Genomic DNA, 20,403 nt, shown 5'->3' with positions numbered 1-20,403 from the left:
CCCGATCTCTACCGTCGTACACTTGAGATGACGGGCGGATATTTGCGATTGATGTGACATGCGCTATTTTGAATTCCATGGCCATATTTTTTTCTTCGTTTTTTGCAACCCTCAATCGAACGGCTCAGCGCGATTGCTCACTGGGCTTATAAACCCTTACTGTCGTCATTCTCATACTTCGTCACCCTTCTCCTTTGCACATGTACTCCGTCGATTTCCTCCTTCCTCTACATCGCCAGCATTCCCTATCAATAAGCTTTCTTTTCCCCTCTCGTGACGTCATTGATCTTCTTCACTTTCTGTTTTCTATGGATGCATCTCCTTAACCTCCTGCATCTATCCTATGGTATACTTCGACTGATTCTAAGTTCAACGGTGATGAAATCGACCAGATGAAACTCACCTACCATTTCCCCTCCGATTATCAAATCGCCATCCTCTTTGCATACGACCAACCCCATTTATCTCCCGATGGGTTTTTTGCTCTTTTTCAAGGACCAATTATGAGTCGGTCTCCGCTTTTCCATTCACCCTTTCTTCTTTATCATGTGTAAATATTTCCATATCTCCTTGCACCAACTAGTGCCCAAGTCCTTTAGGTTGCTGTGCGGGGTGGTTGTGCTATTCCGTTTGCACGACATCCCCTTAGTCCCTTGAGTGTCCACTACTTTTATTATACTAAGTTGTCCGAACCAGGGACCTTTATGTTCCAAGACCGAGTGGGCGCTGTCTTTTTTGATAAAATGTCATCCTCCAATAAGCATTGGAGAGAGCATTACTTTTTTGTTCATTTTCTCGCTCGGTCCGACTTCCCTACCAGCTGGCAGATGGAAGTGATGAAGCCTTCGTCACTCGGGAGATATGAAGCTGATCAGACTATCTCTAAGCAGCCTCCAGTTTACCCGGTCAGAAATATCATATCCGCCGGCTGCTATTGGAGAGTGTCCTATATGTGTTCACGTTGAGCCCGATCCGCACTCGACTGCCCTTACCTAAAGTATGCTCTTTCTTCTCCCCATCTTTGAATCAAACTGATTTCTCTTCCTTTGTTGTAGCTCAAATCATACTAAGAGCATGACTAAGCAACAAAAGCAGGCTCACTAATGCGACAATTAATGCCACAAACATTGCTAAGCTAGAGAGTCGTGGCTTACAGCCGGTTGACCAATCAAACGATCCGACTAGTGACATTGCGGTTAGCGAGGCAGGGGGAAGCAAGATGGTGGCTAGCAACATCACGACCGCAACAGCTGAACTCCCTTGAATGACCTTCACTATTGTCGATCGCAGTTCCCTCGGAGTCAACAACCTCGAGCAAGCCTTTAATCCAAAGACGCAAGAGGCATCAAGGGGAAGGTTCGTCCCATTCGGCTACCTCTACCCTGCAGACCCCCACCCATGCTGCCTCGCGTTTGTCATTCGAGCGGGGTGAGACTTCATCTCCCACCTTTCCCAAACAGGGGACTGTCGTGGATCCCACTTCTTTGTCATCCAACCAGACACCTTCGCTCTCTGCGCTGTCATTGGGGACCATATATGCGCCGCTTGTCACGTATATGCCTCTCCAATCCTCCTTTCGAGCCGCCCAAGTGTCCACCATCCGCTCCTCCCCATTGCCTAAGTCCATATGCCAGCCACCTCCGAGCCATAAGGTCTGAGCGACCGGAGACACATAACGACCATCATCCACCTACCAACGGATGACTGACGCCATCCTGACGACACTGAACCGCACTCCCCCGAACACCAAATCAGAATTCAAGGACAGCTGACACAAGTCTGGTTTGATGCTCGGGCCCGTGCGATGACTATCTCTCTTGGTGAGCTCACAGATGGCTATATTCAGAAGTTCACTAGGGTATGTATATTATTATTATGTTTGCTTGCCTATTTCTTGATTAGCAATCCTTAACCTATTTTTAATACAGTTCTAGGTTGAAAGCTTGACCATGTGCCAGAGGCAAGCCTTTTTGGAGCACGAGGTGCAATAGTTGCGTGCCTCGGGCGGACATCCAGAAGCCTTCCGAGATCACGTTGAGTAGTTGATCGTGGAGGTGGCTCAGTTTGAGGCCAACCTAGAAAGGAGCTCTAAGCAGCTAATGAGCTATGATCCTGTTAGAAAGCGTAACAAGATGAAGAGCTGGGGAGGGCAGGCGATGACTCTAGAGGAAAGCTAGGCGACGACTCCGGGGAAGGTGAATAATAATGGATATGAGAAAACCAAAGCAGATACCTAAGAAATCTAGTCAAAAATACCTTCTAACGACGAGAATAGTAGGTGGAAGCTAGATATGAGAAACCCAAAGCAGATCTAGGGAAGACTTCAACGAATTAGGGCACCGTGACGAAGAAAACCATAGATCAACATTCCAGCGGATGTTGTCACCTCCTACACACTATGGGACCAACCGACAAAATGTTAGTGACCTAGGACCGAGGTGGGAATCCCTGGCTAGACCCTCCAACGCTCAAGTCAGTCACCTCTATTCAGTAAGAAGAAGAAGAAGAAGAAGAAGTACAGTAATACTGATGTGGAACTAGGGTTTTAATGGTGGCGTTGCATGTACTTTGCCAACGGAGAGGATTCCCCTTTTTATACCACCTCATATAGCCTCCATGATCATGAGGTGGATCCCAGTTTGTTAGAGTTTGTTATGAGATGATGTAAGCACCTACAATAATAGTTTAATGAATCTTTTTTGGACCCCAGATGTACCTTCTTTGTCGTCTATCACCCCCACGGAAGCTTTTGGAAGATGTTTCCTGCTAGATTAAACAAATTATCATACGATCATATATTATTCTCATATTGTTCATATATCACACATATTTAGTCATACTAATCCTTACTGGCTATGTTTACAAGATTTAGTAAGTGCGAATGTCTTCATGCCCGGCCAGATTTCGCCAGGTCGATCTTATACTAATAGCCTTATAAAAGTACGTGCATATCTGTTCACTCGCCCGAGATTATATTACCGAGCGAGTTATGTTTATGCTAGACCGGATATTTCCTAGCCGAGCACCTCTATCCACCTTAATTTGTATATCTGCTCGCTCGCCCGAGATTATATTACCGAACAGGATATGTTTATGCTCGACCGGATATTTCCCAGCCGAGCACCTTCTATCCACCTTAGATTGTATATCTGTCCGCTCACTCGAGATTTTATTACCGAGCGAGTTATGTTTATGCTCGACCGGATATTTACCACCCGAGCGCCTTCTATCCACCTTAAATTGTATATCTGCTCGCTTGCTCGATATTATATTACCGAGCGAGTTATGTTTATGTTCGACCGGATATTTCCCAGCTGAGCGCCTTCTATCCACCTTAGTTTGTATATCTGCTCGCTCGCCCAAGATTATATTACCAAGCGGGTTATGTTTATGCTCGACCAAATATTTTCCAGCCGAGCGCCTTCTATCTGTTGGCCCCTTTGGAGGCCGGCAAGAGGGGAGGGGTGAATTGCCTTGAAAGAATAAACCAACCCTTTCTAGACTTATAACTAAATTAAGAATACTTGTAATTAAAAATAAAGAGACTAATTAAATAGGAAATAGACACAAAGGAGTTACTTGGTTTGCAATCAAAAGATTGCTAATCCAAGGAGAATGAAGCACACTATCTAAAGATCTCTTTCGGGCGGACTAGCCTCATACAGTGTTAACAGCACACAAAGAAAAGTAGAACAAAATGAAATGAATTACGAGTTGTTGTTCAGCTTCTTGGACCAAGGCTATATTTATAGCCTTGGTCGGGGCGCCTGGAAGGGTTCCAGGCATCTGGGAGGGGATAAAACTTTATCTCTTTTAGCATAGATTTTGTTTGATCGTGATCTGGATAAAATCCAGGTCTGAGCACCCGAAAGGGTTCCGAGCGCCCCAGACTGGTTCCGGGCACTCGGACCAAGAAAGTCAATAGTGTTGACTTTTTCAGTCCGAGACCTCTGCTCCGATTCAGCTCGCCTCAATCCAGGTCTTCCACTCCGGCTCGGCATGCTTGGGTGATCTTTGCCATCCGAAAAAAGGGCTCAGCCGAACCCAAATTCCGGCCTTCTCCTCGAGCAGCCTTCCTCCCCGGTTTCTAGTCCCTCGAACATCACATACGTTCTTCTCTTCAACCGGTGTACTCTTCCGCAGCACCTCATCCCTCGGACGCACCGAGCCCGTCGGCTCTCTCCCCGTGCCATCCTTCTCGCTAGCCGCGTCTTCCGCTCGACTTCCTGTGCTCCTAAGCTCCTGTACACTTAGACACAAGGGTTAAAATAAACATGACCTAACGTAACTTGTTTGATCACATCAAAACAACCTTGGGGTTCTAACAATCTTCCCCTTTTTGATGTGAGCAACCCAAGTTAAGCTAGGGTAAATCAATGTAAAAAAAAATGCAATGTAAAGATAAAAATAAGATTTTTCAGTTAAAAATTAAATTATACCTCCCCCTAGACTTAATATATCCTTCTCCCCCTTTAATCACATAAAAAATGCACTACAAAAAAAAATTCTTATAGACATCAGTTTTCCACCGCTATCTATTACAAAATCGGCCGATGTCTATGAAGGCGATGTAAAAGGTATGTCATTTTAGACATCAGGGTATAACCGGTGTAGTACCACTTAAAGACATTAGTTTTCGAATCGGTTATAAACCGGTGTAATATCACTTAACGACACTGTTTCAGCAACGGTGTAAAATTGATGTAATATATGCTAATAACACTAGTTTTGCAACGGTATACGACCGATGTAATATTAGTTAATGACACCGGTTTTAGCAGCGGTGGAAAACTGATGTAATATCAATATTATTTAACGACACAGATTCGATTTCCGAAACAGTGAAAAAATCGATATTATACAAACAAGTCAATATCCATGTAACCAATGCATAAATATTATTCTTACAACATAAAAAGTTAATAGATATTGTACACATCAAGTCCGTATCCACAAATTACACAAATATTCTTCTTACAATAGTATCCATAAAATACACAAATATTCTTTTTACAACATCAAAAGGTATAATAGATATTGTACACATCAAGGTAGTATCCACAATTTACATTCCATGCAAATGCATGCATCATCCAAAGTTTTCAAAATCAAATACCTTTCCTACTCAAATGTAATCTAGCATGCATTCAACCCACTCGAACCGCACTTCATCAATTTCAACTTTGGAGTACTTGAGATTTGTAAACTGTAAAAACACATAAAATAATATATTAGTAAACCAAGACCAAAAATCATAGTTGAAAAAGCAGTAAAGGCACCAGGTAACAAGATGACTAACTGGAATGCTTAAAAAAAGAAACATTCATCAATTATCACATAAATATAAGGGATTAGTTTGTAACAACAACTCAACAAAATGAACTACCTCCTTAAACTAAGGGATTGGTGTGCATTGAGATCAAGAAAGGTGAAACAAACAACGATATATATCCACTAAAGAACTTGAGCTTTTCTGATTTGTAATTCTCTACCCTAAACAATCCAAAACTCTTGTACGTATAAAAAGTGACAAAGAATAAATTTCCTTTAGAACCAACAGAACTATAAGATCAACTTGATAATCAAATTACTAATATTGTGGTCAATATATAACTGTATATAATTTCCAAGGCCTATAATATATGGATGAGGATGCTCAATAATACATCAAGTAAAACAAGAAATAAGTAAAGAAGTAAATTCACCATATATCATCATTGCTTATTGTATATTGTTTATAATGTGCATGTGTAGATCATATCATAAAAGAATGAAGTGGTAATTAATCACATAGAAATTACTTGAAATAGGGAAACAAGAGAGGATATGTATTCTTGTCCCACTATCTTTAGTGCATGCAACTAATCAATGGAATCTTTGAACGGTAAGGTCTCTTAAAAAAAAAATCAGGAAAATCCCAAAACACTTTTTGTTGGATTCATGTACATATAGATCGACAAAGAGGGTTAAATTAAAGATTCGTTGGGAATTGTAAACTAGTCAACACGAATTTCAAACTTTATCCTCTCCGAGCTAGGCTTATGAAATCATTTCTAAGAACAAATTTGACAAATTTAAGACTGTTCTTTCAACCAGACATAAACTTTGTAGAACTAGAGGAAATCAAATGAAAGATCAGATCATAAACCCCAAGCGCAACAACTGGAGCAACGAATATGATACTGAAGCAGTGTTGGAAAATACAACAAATTTTCTTTAGGGCTTATATGCAAAATGGAAGATATTGTATTATTACCATTGCTGGAAGTGAATCCTTGTGGTCAACTCCAAAATTTTCAATTATATCTTTCAAGTATCGCATGATATAAAAACCACATTACTCCGCATCCGGTTGTTGAGGAGTCTATGTTAGAAAAGGAATATTGGAATAACTCCTTCGAGGATAGTGAAACAGTTGCCAATCAAAAGGACATACCTTGACAACTACCCATGTTGGTTGTTTTTTCCCTTTCCTTCCCGCCTCCACATTATACATTTTCAAGGCCCTTCATGCATATAACCAGTGGGAATTATATTTCCACATCAAAATACATCCATGTTTTAACAAAGGTAAGAAAAGAAGCCAAAAAACTTACATGTTGACAACATATTTCCAATCTTGATCAAGAATGCGGTGACCAAGAGGATCCAACAAAAAATTAATTTCCTTCTCAACATTGATGATAGTCAATGTTATTCTTACTGCAAGTTCTCAAAAATAGGCAAGTGAGAGTGATATATAATGTTATTCTTACTCACCGAACATTGCATGGCACAACAACCAATTGGCCAGTTGAGGTACCAATTAGCCTACTGCTTAAGTAAGAAGCCCTTTTATTCAACTGTTATTGGATGGAATTTTTATTCTGATTTCTTGATGGTACATACTCCACAGGCACTTGATCCAACAATCTGAAATCCTGCAACAACATCTTTTCCTGCATCTTTCTATATAGATGCCTACAATTGGAAAATATCCCCAAAAAATACAGCAATCTTGATGTCTGGTAAGTACGTGCTGAATCGCTCAAACTCATGGCAAATCTGCACAAATATAAATATGAATCAAAATTCTAGAACCACCAAAATCAACAGAAATCATTCTTTAAAAATAAAGTCAAACCTGGAAGGCCAATTCTCTTGTATAACACATCACAAGTGCAGCAACTTGGCCTGCTGTTGGCTCAATTTACAGAAGAGTAGAAAGTACAAAAATCGCCGTTTTGCCCATTCCAGATTTTGCTTGACAAATAACATCCATTCCTAGAATAGCTTGTGGAATACATTCATGTTGTACTGATGAAAATTGAGGAGTACCCCAGTAAGTAAAAAATAATCTTCTGGATCCTTTAATGGAAAGGTTTACCCTATTCTCCACCAAACTGAGAAACATGCAAGTGATCTTTACCTGCAAAATACCATAAAGATTTATGCATCTATCCACTCGATGATGAAACGAGATATCTATTTAAATTTAAATAGGGTTCTCCTGATTTACTCTCAAATTAAGAAAGTAAAATTAGCAGAGGACAAGTCTATATAGTTCTAGTACTTTAATTGAAAAAACCACTTTCATATAATTTCAATGATTACCTCATCCGCCTAAGATGAAATTGAACTATTGCCAACACAATGCACTCTTTTGTACCAGAAGATATTTTATATTATGAACAAACTTTAAAGACCAAAATTGATTTTAATGAATTAGATGCAACTACAAAGTGAATTGGAGTGTACGAACATTTGACAGAAAACTAAATCTAAAATGCTGAGTTATTCAACAGTGGTTCCGGAACCAATCAAAATTTCCCATATCAACATCTCTCTAAAATTAAAAATATGTACGTTTAAAAATGATACTGTATCTTGCCTTCGGAAGGATGCTCAAAACAACAATCAACAATAGCACGAAGGAGTTCTGGCTTCAACAGAAAGTCTCTGAATTCAGAACTGTGAATCCCAACGTAACCCCTGTACGTTTTATCATAGTTAGAAAACAGTATTCACCTTTTGTATATATTGTTGGTGCAGCGAAGGCCGACAAGAGGGGGGTGAATTGCTGTAAACAGAAATAAAATATACCCTCCTCGTACTTTCAACTCAATTAGTGCAATAGTGATAAAATAGTAAAGAAATACAAACTAAATATAGAAAGATAGAGAAGATCAGGATTTAACCTGGTTACAACCAAGACGGTTGTTAATCCAGGGCGATGAAGAGCTCAGTAGAAAAATTCTCCTTCTCTGAAGGCGGAGAAGCCTTTTACACTTTGGAAGCTTAGAACTATTGCTAGGAATGGCTACACAATGATTGCTTGAGTTGTTGTTACTTTCCTAGCTCCAGGGGCCTTTATATAGGTCCTGGAAATCTTATCCCAAGAGTCCAAGGCACCTCCAACAAGGTTCAAGGCGCCTCCAGCTCGGTCAGTGGATAAAACTTTATTCGCAGCGCAAACGGTCAAACTGACCTGGCTCAAGGCGCCTTAAACAAGCCTTTCAAGGCGCCTTTAATGTTGAAGGCACCTTGAATATGTTTAAGGCGCCTTCAATATGTTTAAGGCGCCTTCAAGGTTCCTGCTACAGTAATTTCTGCTACAGTAATTTCAGCCTCTTTTGACTCCTTTTCTTCTTCGCTTTGACTTCCGAAGCTCCGTTCTTTTGGGTGATTGTGGCCAACCGGAATAGGGCTCACCCGAACCCAATTCTCGGCTTCTCCTCGAGCAGCCTTCCGTCCCGGCTTAACGTCCCTCGAACGTCGCACACGCTCTTCACGTCCACCGGAGTACCCTTCCGCAGCTCTCTCGTCCTTCGGACGCACCGAGCCCGTCGGCTCCCTTCCCGTGCCGTCCTTCTTGCTAGCTGCGTCTTCCGCTCGACTTCCTATGCTCCTAAGCTCCTGCACACTCAGACACAGGGATCAAACACAACAGGACCTAACCAACTTGGTTGATCACATCAAAACTACCACGGGGTCTAACAATCTCCCCCTTTTTGATGTGCATCAACCCAAGTTCAAGTTAGGGTTAAAATAGACATAAATAGTAATTTTAAAGGAAATTACTAAACTAACATATTTAAGCATAAATTTGCAATAAATAAAATTGCAACACAGTTTAGAAAAAAAAATTTCAGTTAATTTTCCTAACTCCCCCTGAACTTGTACTTCTCTCTCCCCATTTGATCATAGCAAAAAAAGGGGTGACAATAAGAGAAAAACAGGGTTCCAAAAAAACTTTCTAAGTCAATTAATTAAAAAAAATCCTAAGTAAACTAAATTTTTGAATGTTCCAAAAAAAATTTCTAAGTCAAATGAAGTTATTTAGAATTTCTCCAGGAAAAAATTTCTAACTAAAAAAAATTTCTAAGTTAGAATTTTCAAGAAAAATTTCTAAGAGAAAAAATGTTTGATAAACTTTCAAAGCATTATTTAATTCTTGTTTTTAATGCTTTTTCAGAAAGTTAATTAAACATTTTCTTTCAATATTTTAGCTTCCAGGTCGTGGCGAGGCACTAGGCCTTCTTGGTTATTGGAGCAACAACCACTTCCTTAGACAAAGCTTCCATAAAGAATTTCAATGTTTAATTTTCTCACTGTAAAGCTTTTAACTTAAAAGTAATTAATTTAGCACAGATTTTGGAACATAATAAAGGTTCCTTCCTACTGGATTAATCAGATATTTCGGGGGTACATAAATTTTGGGCACTTTTCTAAGTTGTCCCTGATGGTTTCTAATGTACCAGTTCAATTTTTCCTAAATTCTTAATTTTGAGTTTGGAAATTGATTTAAGCATGCAGCAGATTTCAGTTTTTCAATTTCTAATTTTAAACTTTCATTTTCTGATTTCAAATTTTCATTTTCTTTTTCTAATTTATCCTATTCTTTAGAAAGAGCTTTACTAAATTTAAAAGATTGAGTCGGGGTTAGATTGCATACCTTACTTACCTGATCTGGTGACGCTCCCCCTTCACTGTTGCTTTCTTCTTCTGATGTTCCTCCCCCTTCATCGATGCTCATCTCTGTGCTTGAGTCTTCTTCCGGCTGATGGTTCGCCATTAGCGCTAACCCCGAGAATTCTTCGATGTCTGACTCAGAGGATGATGAATCTGACCAGGTAGCCTTCAGGTTCTTGTGCTTGGAGGGTTCTGGTTTCTTGTATTTTGACTTTTCCCTTTCTTTCTCCTTTCTCTTTAGCTTTGGGCAGTCATCTTTGATGTGCCCCTCTTCATTGCAGTTGTAGCAACGAACCGTCCTCTTCTTTCGATGATGCCTCTGCGATTTAAATTTATTAGTACTGAAAAACTTATTGAAGCGTCTTACTAGTAGTGTCACTTCAGATTCGTCGACTGAGGCTTCAGAGTCAGAACCGTTTACTTTTGCCTTTAGGGTAATGTTCTGACTGATTTTCTCTACTCCAGTGGGCTCTCCAAATCGAGATTCGTGAAGTTCAAAATTCGAAAACAATTGTTCTAAAGTACTTACCTCGAAATCCTTAGAGATGTAGTACGCATCTACTAAGGAAGCGAAGTTCTCAGGAAGGCGTTGAGCACGTATCGGATAGAGTCCCGATTCGTTACCTTTTCTCCAAGATTGGCTAGTTGCGTGATCAACTCTTTGATCCTTGCTAGGAGCTGCGCTACCTTCTCGCCTTGGTTCATCCGAAGGTTCGTCAACTGGTTCCGAAGGATGTCGCGCCTCGCTAGCTTCGCTTCGGAGGCACCTTCGTGAAGCTCCAGGAATTTTTCCCAGAGATCTTTCGCGGAGTCGTAGCTTCCGATCCGATTTACCTCCTGAGGCGGCAGAACACTGAGTAGGTGGAACTCAGCCTTTCCGTTGGCGATGAAATCTGCTTGCTCCTTTTTCATCCAGGTATTTTTCTCCTTATTTTTCAGAACTGTATAGCCATATTTCATTATTAAAAGAATGTCAAATTCGATTTTAAAAAATACCATCATTTTACGCTTCCATGTGGCGAAGTCTCCGTTGAACTTCGAGGGATAGATGTTTGCTCCGGCCATCATCTTGATCGTAGTGCTTCAGTTGGCGGTTAGTCCTTCTGAGACGATCAGGCTTTGATACCACTTGTTGGTGCAGTGGAGGCCGGCAAGAGGGGGGTGAATTGCTGTAAACAGAAATAAAATATACCCTCCTCGTACTTTCAACTCAATTAGTGCAATAGTGATAAAATAATAAAGTAATACAAACTAAATACAGAAAGACAGAGAAGACCGGGATTTAACCTGGTTACAACTAAGACGGTTGTTAATCCATGGCGATGAATAGCTCAGTAGAAAAATTCTCCTTCTCTGAAGGCGGAGAAGCCTTTTACACTTTGGAAGCTTAGAACTATTGCTAGGAATGGCTACACAATGATTGCTTGAGTTGTTGTTACTTTCCTAGCTCCAGGGGCCTTTATATAGGTCCTGGAAATCTTATCCCGAGAGTCCAAGGCACCTCCAACAAGGTTCAAGGCGCCTCCAGCTCGGTCAGCGGATAAAACTTTATCTGCAGCACAAACGGTCAAACTGACCTGGCTCAAGGCGCCTTAAACAAGCCTTTCAAGGCGCCTTCAATGTTGAAGGCGCCTTGAATGTGTTTAAGGCGCCTTCAATATGTTTAAGGCGCCTTCAATATGTTTAAGGCGCCTTCAAGGTTCCTGCTACAGTAATTTCTGCTATAGTAATCTCAGCCTCTTTTGACTCCTTTTCTTCTTCGCTTTGACTTTCGAAGCTCCGTTCTTTTGGGTGATTGCGGCCAACCGGAATAGGGCTCACCCGAACCCAATTCCCGGCCTTCTCCTCAAGCAGCCTTCCATCCCGGCTTAACGTCCCTCGAACGCCGCGCACGCTCTTCAAGCCCACTGGAGTACTCTTCCGCAGCTCTCTCGTCCTTCGGACGCACCGAGCCCGTCTGCTCCCTTCCCGTGCCGTCCTTCTCGCTAGCTGCGTCTTCCGCTCGACTTCCTGTGCTCCTAAGCTCCTGCACACTCAGACATAGGGATCAAACACAACAGGACCTAACCAACTTGGTTGATCACATCAAAACTACCACGGGGTCTGACAATCTCCCCCTTTTGATGTGCATCAACCCAAGTTCAAGTTAGGGTTAAAATAGACATAAATAGTAATTTTAAAGGGAATTACTAAACTAACATATTTAAGCATAAATTTGCAATAAATAAAATTGCAACACAGTTTAGAAAAAAAAAATTCAGTTAATTTTCCTAACTCCCCCTAAACTTGTACTTCTCTCTCCTCCTTTGATCACAGCAAAAATCGGGGTTCCAAAAAATATTTCTAAGTCAATTAATTAAAAAAAATCCTAAGTAAACTAAATTTTTGAATGTTCCAAAAAAAGTTTCTAAGTCAAATGAAGTTATTTAGAATTTCTCCAGGAAAAAATTTCTAACTAAAAAAAAAAATCTAAGTTAGAATTTTCAAGAAAAATTTCTAAGAGAAAAAATGTTTGATAAACTTTCAAAGCATAATTTAATTCTTGTTTTTAATGCTTTTTCAGAAAGCTAATTAAACATTTTCTTTCAATATTTTAGTTTCCAGGTCGTGGCGAGGCACTAGGCCTTCTTGGTTATTGGAGCAACAACCACTTCCTTAGACAAAGCTTCTATAAAGAATTTCAATGTTTAATTTTCTCACTGTAAAGCTTTTAAGTTAAAAGTAATTAATTTAGCACAAATTTTGGAACCCAATAAAGGTTCCTTCCTACTGGATTAATTAGATATTTAGGGGGTACATAAATTTTAGGCACTTTTCTAAGTTGACCCTGATAGTTTCTAATGTACCAGTTCAATTTTCCATAAATTCTTAATTTTGAGTTTGGAAATTGATTTAAGTATGCAGCAGATTTCAGTTTTTCAATTTCTAATTTTAAACTTTCATTTTCTGATTTCAAATTTTCATTTTCTTTTTCTAATTTATCCTATTCTTTAGAAAGAGCTTTAATAAATTTAAAATATTGAGTCGGGGTTAGATTGCGTACCTTACTTACCTGATCTGATGACGCTCCCCCTTCACTGTTGCTTTCTTCTTCTGATGTTCCTCCCCCTTCATCGATGCTCATCTCTGTGCTTGAGTCTTCTTCCGGCTGATGGTTCGCCATTAGTGCTAACCCCGAGAATTCTTCGATGTCTGACTCAGAGGATGACGAATCTGACCAGGTAGCCTTCAGGTTCTTGTGCTTGGAGGGTTCTGGTTTCTTGTATTTTGACTTTTCCCTTTCTTTCTCCTTTCTCTTTAGCTTTGGGCAGTCATCTTTGATGTTCCCCTCTTCGTTGCAGTTGTAGCAACGAACCGTCCTCTTCTTTCGATGATGCCTCTGAAATTTAAATTTATTAGTACTGAAAAACTTATTGAAGCGTCTTACCAGTAGTGCCGCTTCGGATTCGTCGACTGAGGTTTCGGAGTTAGAACCGTTTACTTTTTCCTTTAGGGCAATGTTCTGACTGATTTTCTCTACTCCAGTGGGCTCTGCAACTCGAGATTCATGAAGTTCAAAAGTCGAAAACAATTGTTCTAAAGTACTTACCTCGAAATCCTTAGAGATGTAGTACGCATCTACTAAGGAAGCCCAATCGGGAGTTCTCGGGAAGGCGTTGAGCGCGTACCGGATAGAGTCCCAATTCGTTACCTTTTCTCCAAGATTGGTTAGTTGCATGATCAGCTCTTTGATCCTTGCTTGGAGCTGCGCTACCTTCTCGCCTTGGTTCATCCGGAGGTTCCTCAACTGGTTCCGGAGGATGTCGCGTCTCTCTAGCTTCGCTTCGGAGGTACCTTCATGAAGCTCAAGGAATTTTTCCCAGAGATCTTTCGCGGAGTCGTAGCTTCCAATCCGATTTACCTCCTGAGGCGACAGAACACTGAGTAGGTGGAACTCAGCCTTTCCGTTGGCGATGAAATCTGCTTGCTCCTTTTTAGTCCAGGTATTTTCCTCCTTACCTTTTGGAACTGCATAGCCATATTTCATTATTAAAAGAATGTCAAATTCGATTTTAAAAAATACCTCCATTTTGCGCTTCCATGTGGCGAAGTCTCCGTCGAACTTCAGGGGATAGATGTTCGCTCCGGCCATCGGCTTGATCGTAGTGCTTCAGTTGGCGGTTAGTCCTTCTGAGACGATCAAGCTCTGATACCACTTGTTGGTGCAGCGGAGGCCGGCAAGAGGGGGGTGAATTGCTGTAAACAGAAATAAAATATACCCTCCTCGTACTTTCAACTCAATTAGTGCAATAGTGATAAAATAGTAAAGCAATACAAACTAAATACAGAAAGACAGAGAAGACTGGGATTTAACCTAGTTACAACTAAGACGGTTGTTAATCCATGGCGATGAATAGCTCAGTAGAAAAATTCTCCTTCTCTGAAGGCGGAGAAGCCTTTTACACTTTGGAAGCTTAGAACTATTGCTAGGAATGGCTACACAATGATTGCTTGAGTTGTTGTTACTTTCCTAGCTCCAGGGGCCTTTATATAGGTCCTGAAAATCTTATCCCGAGAGTCCAAGGCGCCTCCAATAAGGTTCAAGGCACCTCCAGTTCGGTCAGCGGATAAAACTTTATCCGCAGCGCAAACGGTCAAACTGACCTGACTCAAGGTGCCTTAAACAAGCCTTTCAAGGCGCATTCAATTTTGAAGGCACCTTCAATATGTTTAAGGCGCCTTCAATATGTTTAAGGCGCCTTCAAGGTTCCTGCTACAGTAATTTCTGCTACAGTAATTTCAGCCTCTTTTGACTCCTTTTCTTCTTCGCTTTGACTTCCGAAGCTCCGTTCTTTTGGGTGATTGTGGCCAACCAGAATAGGGCTCACCCGAACCCAATTCCCGGCCTTCTCCTCGAGTAGCCTTCCGTCCCGGCTTAACGTCCCTCGAACGCCGCACACGCTCTTCACGCCCACCGGAGTACTCTTCCGCAGCTCTATCGTCCTTCGGACGCACCGAGCCCGTCGGCTCCCTTCCCGTGCCGTCCTTCTCGCTAGCTGCATCTTCCGCTCGACTTCCTGTGCTCCTAAGCTCCTACACAGTCAGCCACAGGGATCAAACACAACAGGACCTAACCAACTTGGTTGATCACATCAAAACTACCACGGGGTCTAACATAAATTTCATGGAAATAAACCCAGACTAAAAAAGAAAACAAAATTATGTGACAGTAATAAAATAGATGCTACACAATGATATAATGAAGAAAAAACATGAAGATAAATCTAATGGAACTTCAGTTAAGGGAAGATAAAAAAACAAAAAAAACATTTATCACATCCAATAATGTACAGTGAGGGTGAAAAATAAAATTCCTCTGCTCCAGCTTCAAAGAAAGTATGTGCATAACATAGCTACCACACAGGAATAGTAACAACTCTAAGTTGTTAGATTCATGAGCATTTCTATCCTAATAAACTTATTAAATAATTCAATTTGATTAAAAAAATCTAGCTTTGCATGAAAATATGTACAGGAGAAGGGGAAAATGGAAAACAAAGAACGTCAACACTAGATCTAGAATAAAACGAAGTTTCTGACTAGAGAAATCCTTGGAATGAGGAAATTTTTAAGCAGACCATAGCTATAAACGTGCAATAAATAAACAAGAAAAAAGAAACTAATTGATTGAAATTGTAACGACAAAAAAACCCTCAACAAAGAAAAACCCTTTATACAGTATGCACCATGCCATGAATATGAAGTGAAAAAAAAAGACAAAAAAAAAATAGCGGAAGACCGGTAAAAATCCGTTCTTACTTTTTCACTGCTTCACCGGAAACCTTGGCAGCGACCGAATCCGGAGCTTTCTCTTCCTCCTCTTCGTAGTCCAGGAGCTCCTTCTCGTAAACATCATTATCCTTGGCTTCCCCCATACTATATCTAATCAAGAGAAAAAAGATCAGGACAAGATAATATCAAAATATACAACAAAAACGCATCAATTGCACCAAAAAACTAAAAAGAAAACGAAAAGAATCACCTTGGCAGACGAAAACTGGAAAGTGGAGCTAGATAGAGTCTGCAAGAGAAACAAATCAGGAGAAAAATAGAAAGCAGGACGACCAGGGTTTTGAGAAAATATCCTAAATGGGAGAGATCCGAGGAGGCTAGGGTTTGGAGGATGAATGGGAGGACTGGAGGAGAGGGGAAAGTTGGATAATAAAGGGTTGACGAAGCTGATCCAATGGCGGACTGGATGAGTGGTGAACGAGAGCAGCGTGATCTCAGCAGCCCGTGTGTTGATGTTGTGTGGTTGGACGGAGAAGCAAGGGCATCGTGTGTTGATCCTGATCGAGAGAGGAAAGGGCGTCGATCTAGGAAGGGGAAGAGGGAGATGAGGCTGAGAGAGATGGTCGAATGGCCTAAACCCTAAACCCTAAACCCTAAACCCTAAACCCTAAACCCTGACTCCCCCTTGCTTCGCTGTATTCATCTGAAGTCGCTCCCCCTTCATCGATATTGACTTCTGATGTACTTTGTCCTTCATAGCTCACCATCAGTGCTAGTCTGACATATTCTTGTATTTCAGACTCCGATGATGAACAGTCGTCCCGAGTAGCTTTCAGATTCTTACGCTTCTTGTATTAATTAAGTTTTCCTTATATATATTTTCTATGTTAGCTCTAATTGCTCGATCGGTCTATAAAGAATAGGTAACTCTTATTTTATACTTCTACTTGTCTCCGGTAGGGATTTACTTCAAGATAAGCAAGTGAATTTATATATATATGTATGTATGTATGTATGTATGTATGTATGTATTTTCTTACTTTTCCTATATACATGTATCCACTTTATAAGAACTGAATGAATTGCTTTGGATCTTCACATAGTTTAGGTTACCTGTTTGGTTTACAATGACCAATTGGTCACTTCACCCCTCTGTATACAATGTGAGTGTTCATTCAATCTATGAGGGCTGGATGACTTGGCTTACCTATATGTTTTAGTTCTTTTCTTCTTTTGCTTGACCGATCTATGCAGATCGGACGGACTTGTTCACTCGCCCTGATTGGGCTAAATGAGTCAGTCATGTATTTGATTGGCTTATATTGATTGATTGGGTTTATGCATCTGATCCTAAAATATCCCCTCGATTCATAAGAGTCGAGCGGGGTTGAACGTTTGCTCGATCCTTGATCACATGAGAGTTCTCCATATCCTTTTATGAGCTAGATATTCATTTGGCCCTTAATGGCCGCTCGCATTTAATTTATTCCCCTGATAGTAATTGCCCAAATCTATTTCTTTTATATGTACATCTGCTCGATCCATAAAAGATGAGCGGAATTCTTTTACGCTATATACTCACTCAATTTTTAACGTCCGAGTGTGCTCACTGATACCCTTGCACCCTCTTTACTCGATAAATTCAGTTAGCTAGATTTGGCTGATCGAGTCTTGTTGAGAGTTTAAGATGATCCTCCTTTTCGGGATTTCTCGCCCTTTTTCAAACTTGCCTCCCTTGGGAACGTCATCTTCTATGCTATCTACCTTGATAATCATGCAAGGATTTTGGAAAAGGGAGAAAAGGGGCCAACAGGGGTTTTACTTTATCGTCTTCTTCGTCTTAGAGATTTTTCTTCTTCCTGTTCGATTTGCGATTCTCCCCTTCTGTCAACCCCTCTCCTCATAATGACTTCTTCCTCTTCTACCGAATGGCTTATCCATTGCTCTTCTGATTTTAACGAATCAAAAGCATATGAACTTCAAGTAAACTATGGCTTCCCTTCATACCTTACTCTTCCTACCCCTGAGGATTGTCTCCATCTTCTGCCTTCAAGGAGCATTGCTATTTTCTGGGAACAAGCTTTGTGTAGCTTCCGGTTCCCTCTCCATCCCTTTATTGTTGAGGTTAGCGTGTATTTCAACATATCACTAAATCAACTTATCCCTCAATCTTTCTCTATTTTAGCTGGTTTTATTGTTGTTTCTTGATTTCTCAACTTTCTTTTATCTCCTTGCTTGTTCCACCACTTTTTCGTCCCACGCCAAGTGGAGGATAGCCTTTTCAAATTTCAGAGTCGTCCTAAGCCATTTTGTTTAATAGAATCCCAGCACAAGGAGAATGGAGGCATAAATTCTTCTTCTTATGCCTTCCTTCTCCTCCTCCATATCCTATAACTTGGCAGCGGGATCTTCCTGCCCTCCCTAATCCAAAAGATATATCTACTGATCCGACCTTTCATGCTTCAATGTTAAAACTAAAGGGTGCTAAATTTAGTTTGTCGACATTAATCACTGAAGGTCTACTGTTTGCCTTTGGAATAAGTTCTATCAATACAGAATTGGATGTTTCTTTCAGTAAGTTAAATGTTCTTCTTGTTTATTACCCTTAAATTGGTCCTCTCTTAAAATCATAGTTTTTTTGTTTCCTTCAGTTGACGACATTCTCCCGGCTCTCATGTACAAAAATGTAGCATTGTCTAGATCATTTTTAACTAAGTTTGGGGAGGATTTATTAAAAAATCGTCGCCTCAATCACGTTTCTTCCACCCTTGGATTACTTCCTCCTAACGAGGTACCTGCAGAGAACTATGAATCTTCCGAGGAGGAATGCCCCTTTATCGCTCATCGAAAAAGACCGAATATTGACAAACACACTCCTCTTGGGCTTACCATCCCCACGCTTGAGCAAATCCCCATCGCCCCCTTTGATATCTTCCATGAAAGAGGTAAGGAACTTATGCCTTATACTCGTATCCGTTCCAATTCTACTCTTAATATAATGAGACCTGGCTTACTTGTTTCTACTATTCCTCCAATTATCTCTACTTTTGAGATGGATCCGAGCATGCCTATATCTTTCCAACCCCTGCCAATTTCTTCTTCTTCCCCACCTAGAGTGAGAGCCAAGAGAACCCCCTGTAGGAGAACCTCTGGCTCTACTTCTCAAGGTATTTCCCCTGAGTCCAACCCTGGCTCCTTACCTCCCATTGTTGATTTCAAAACCCTTTATCAGCTATAGTGGATGGTGCCTTGTTCCTTTCGTCTTATACCCACTTGGTTCATAACATGGTCTATATATTAGTCCCTACTAGGCTAACTACGTTACACCTAGCCCAAGAAATACTTCTTCATTCTATGGATTCAAATTACTTTTATATGTGTACAAAAATATCATATTCATGACATGCGATGCGATGCTTTGGCCAAAACTTCAAGTAATAATCCCGACAAGTGACCATAGGTTATACGTCTCCTCACAATGTGCGATAAATCCTCTGTGAACTATCCAAATACCTTCGGACATCTCGACTTATATCAAATTATTCCGGGTCCACACCTCAAAGGAGATGCTTCTTTAAGATGTCAAAGTCTATGTCTCCATGACCAAGATGACTTGAATACCTCAAGTCAAAGAAAACTTACACTCAAGCTACAATGAGATCTTCATTAATATATCTATATATATATATATAGAACCATATGAAGTCTCATGGTAGGTCACTCCAATAAACTAGTTATACTTAACTAGAATCCATGTTTAACTCTCGACATCATAATATCTTCAGCTAGTGAGGAGCAGTTGCTTGGTAAACCAAGGAGTATAACATGTGCTAGTCTCACAAAATCAATGATATTCGAACTCATCAATTCATTAACTAAGGACCGTTTCAATACATTTATAATTACATACGTAGAGATGCTCACTAGTTGTTATCTAATCACAAGTTCTCTCATATTATGAATTATATTGCGGACATTTAGTAGATGAGTTTAAGATCTAATCACATATACATAAAGAATATACACTCAAATAATGAACCTCTATTTATCTAATAAATACTACATTCCATAAGGAGATTGGTTTAAGACATCTCTCAAATATAACATAGTGTTAGTTCTAACCAACATTGTGGTGTTGGTTTATGAAGACTAGCAACACTATGGTGTAGATATTCGTTAATCAGCATCACAGTCTGTGCTAGTTGTCACGTGATGATAACCTTGCCTACGTGTATTAGGACCAAGATTAGACACCATACTACCTTCTACGCACTCCACACTTTCATCTCATTATAAAACTTTAGAAATCCAAGTCATCTAGGTCCATCAATTAGTTTCAGTCAAAACTCATTGATGGATTTAGAGAACTCTGATAGGACTTATTCCAACTCCTGTAGGTTTCTATAGTTCCATGGAGTTCAAGGGTGCCCTCCATTATCATCAAAAAAGATTCTTAGTATTATTCAGAAGGTTTAGAAAGTTTTAAATTTTGTGCCAATTGACACGGGCCTATAATGTCAGGTAGGAGACTCAAAACCAAGATTTCTCATCATATCTATCTTCTACACACTTCACACTTCCATCTCATTACAAAAATTCAAAAACCCACAACATCTGGGTCTATCAATTAGTTTTGGTCAAAACTCATTGATGGACTTATATAGCTCTTATTGGATTCAT

General features: G+C 40.2%; 1 pseudogene; it reads right to left on the bottom strand.

Annotated features, from left to right (window-relative positions):
* Window positions 1–6,960: 6,960 nt before the first annotated feature.
* Window positions 6,961–16,120, bottom strand: LOC122004613 (annotated as a pseudogene).
* Between the last annotated feature and the right edge of the window lie 4,283 nt (window positions 16,121–20,403).

Source organism: Zingiber officinale, chromosome 7B (genome assembly GCF_018446385.1).
Source record: "Zingiber officinale cultivar Zhangliang chromosome 7B, Zo_v1.1, whole genome shotgun sequence".
In the NCBI taxonomy this organism is placed as follows: Eukaryota; Viridiplantae; Streptophyta; class Magnoliopsida; order Zingiberales; family Zingiberaceae; genus Zingiber; species Zingiber officinale.
The sequence above is the reverse complement of the archived record's forward strand: the minus strand, read 5'-3'. Positions and strand labels throughout refer to the sequence as shown.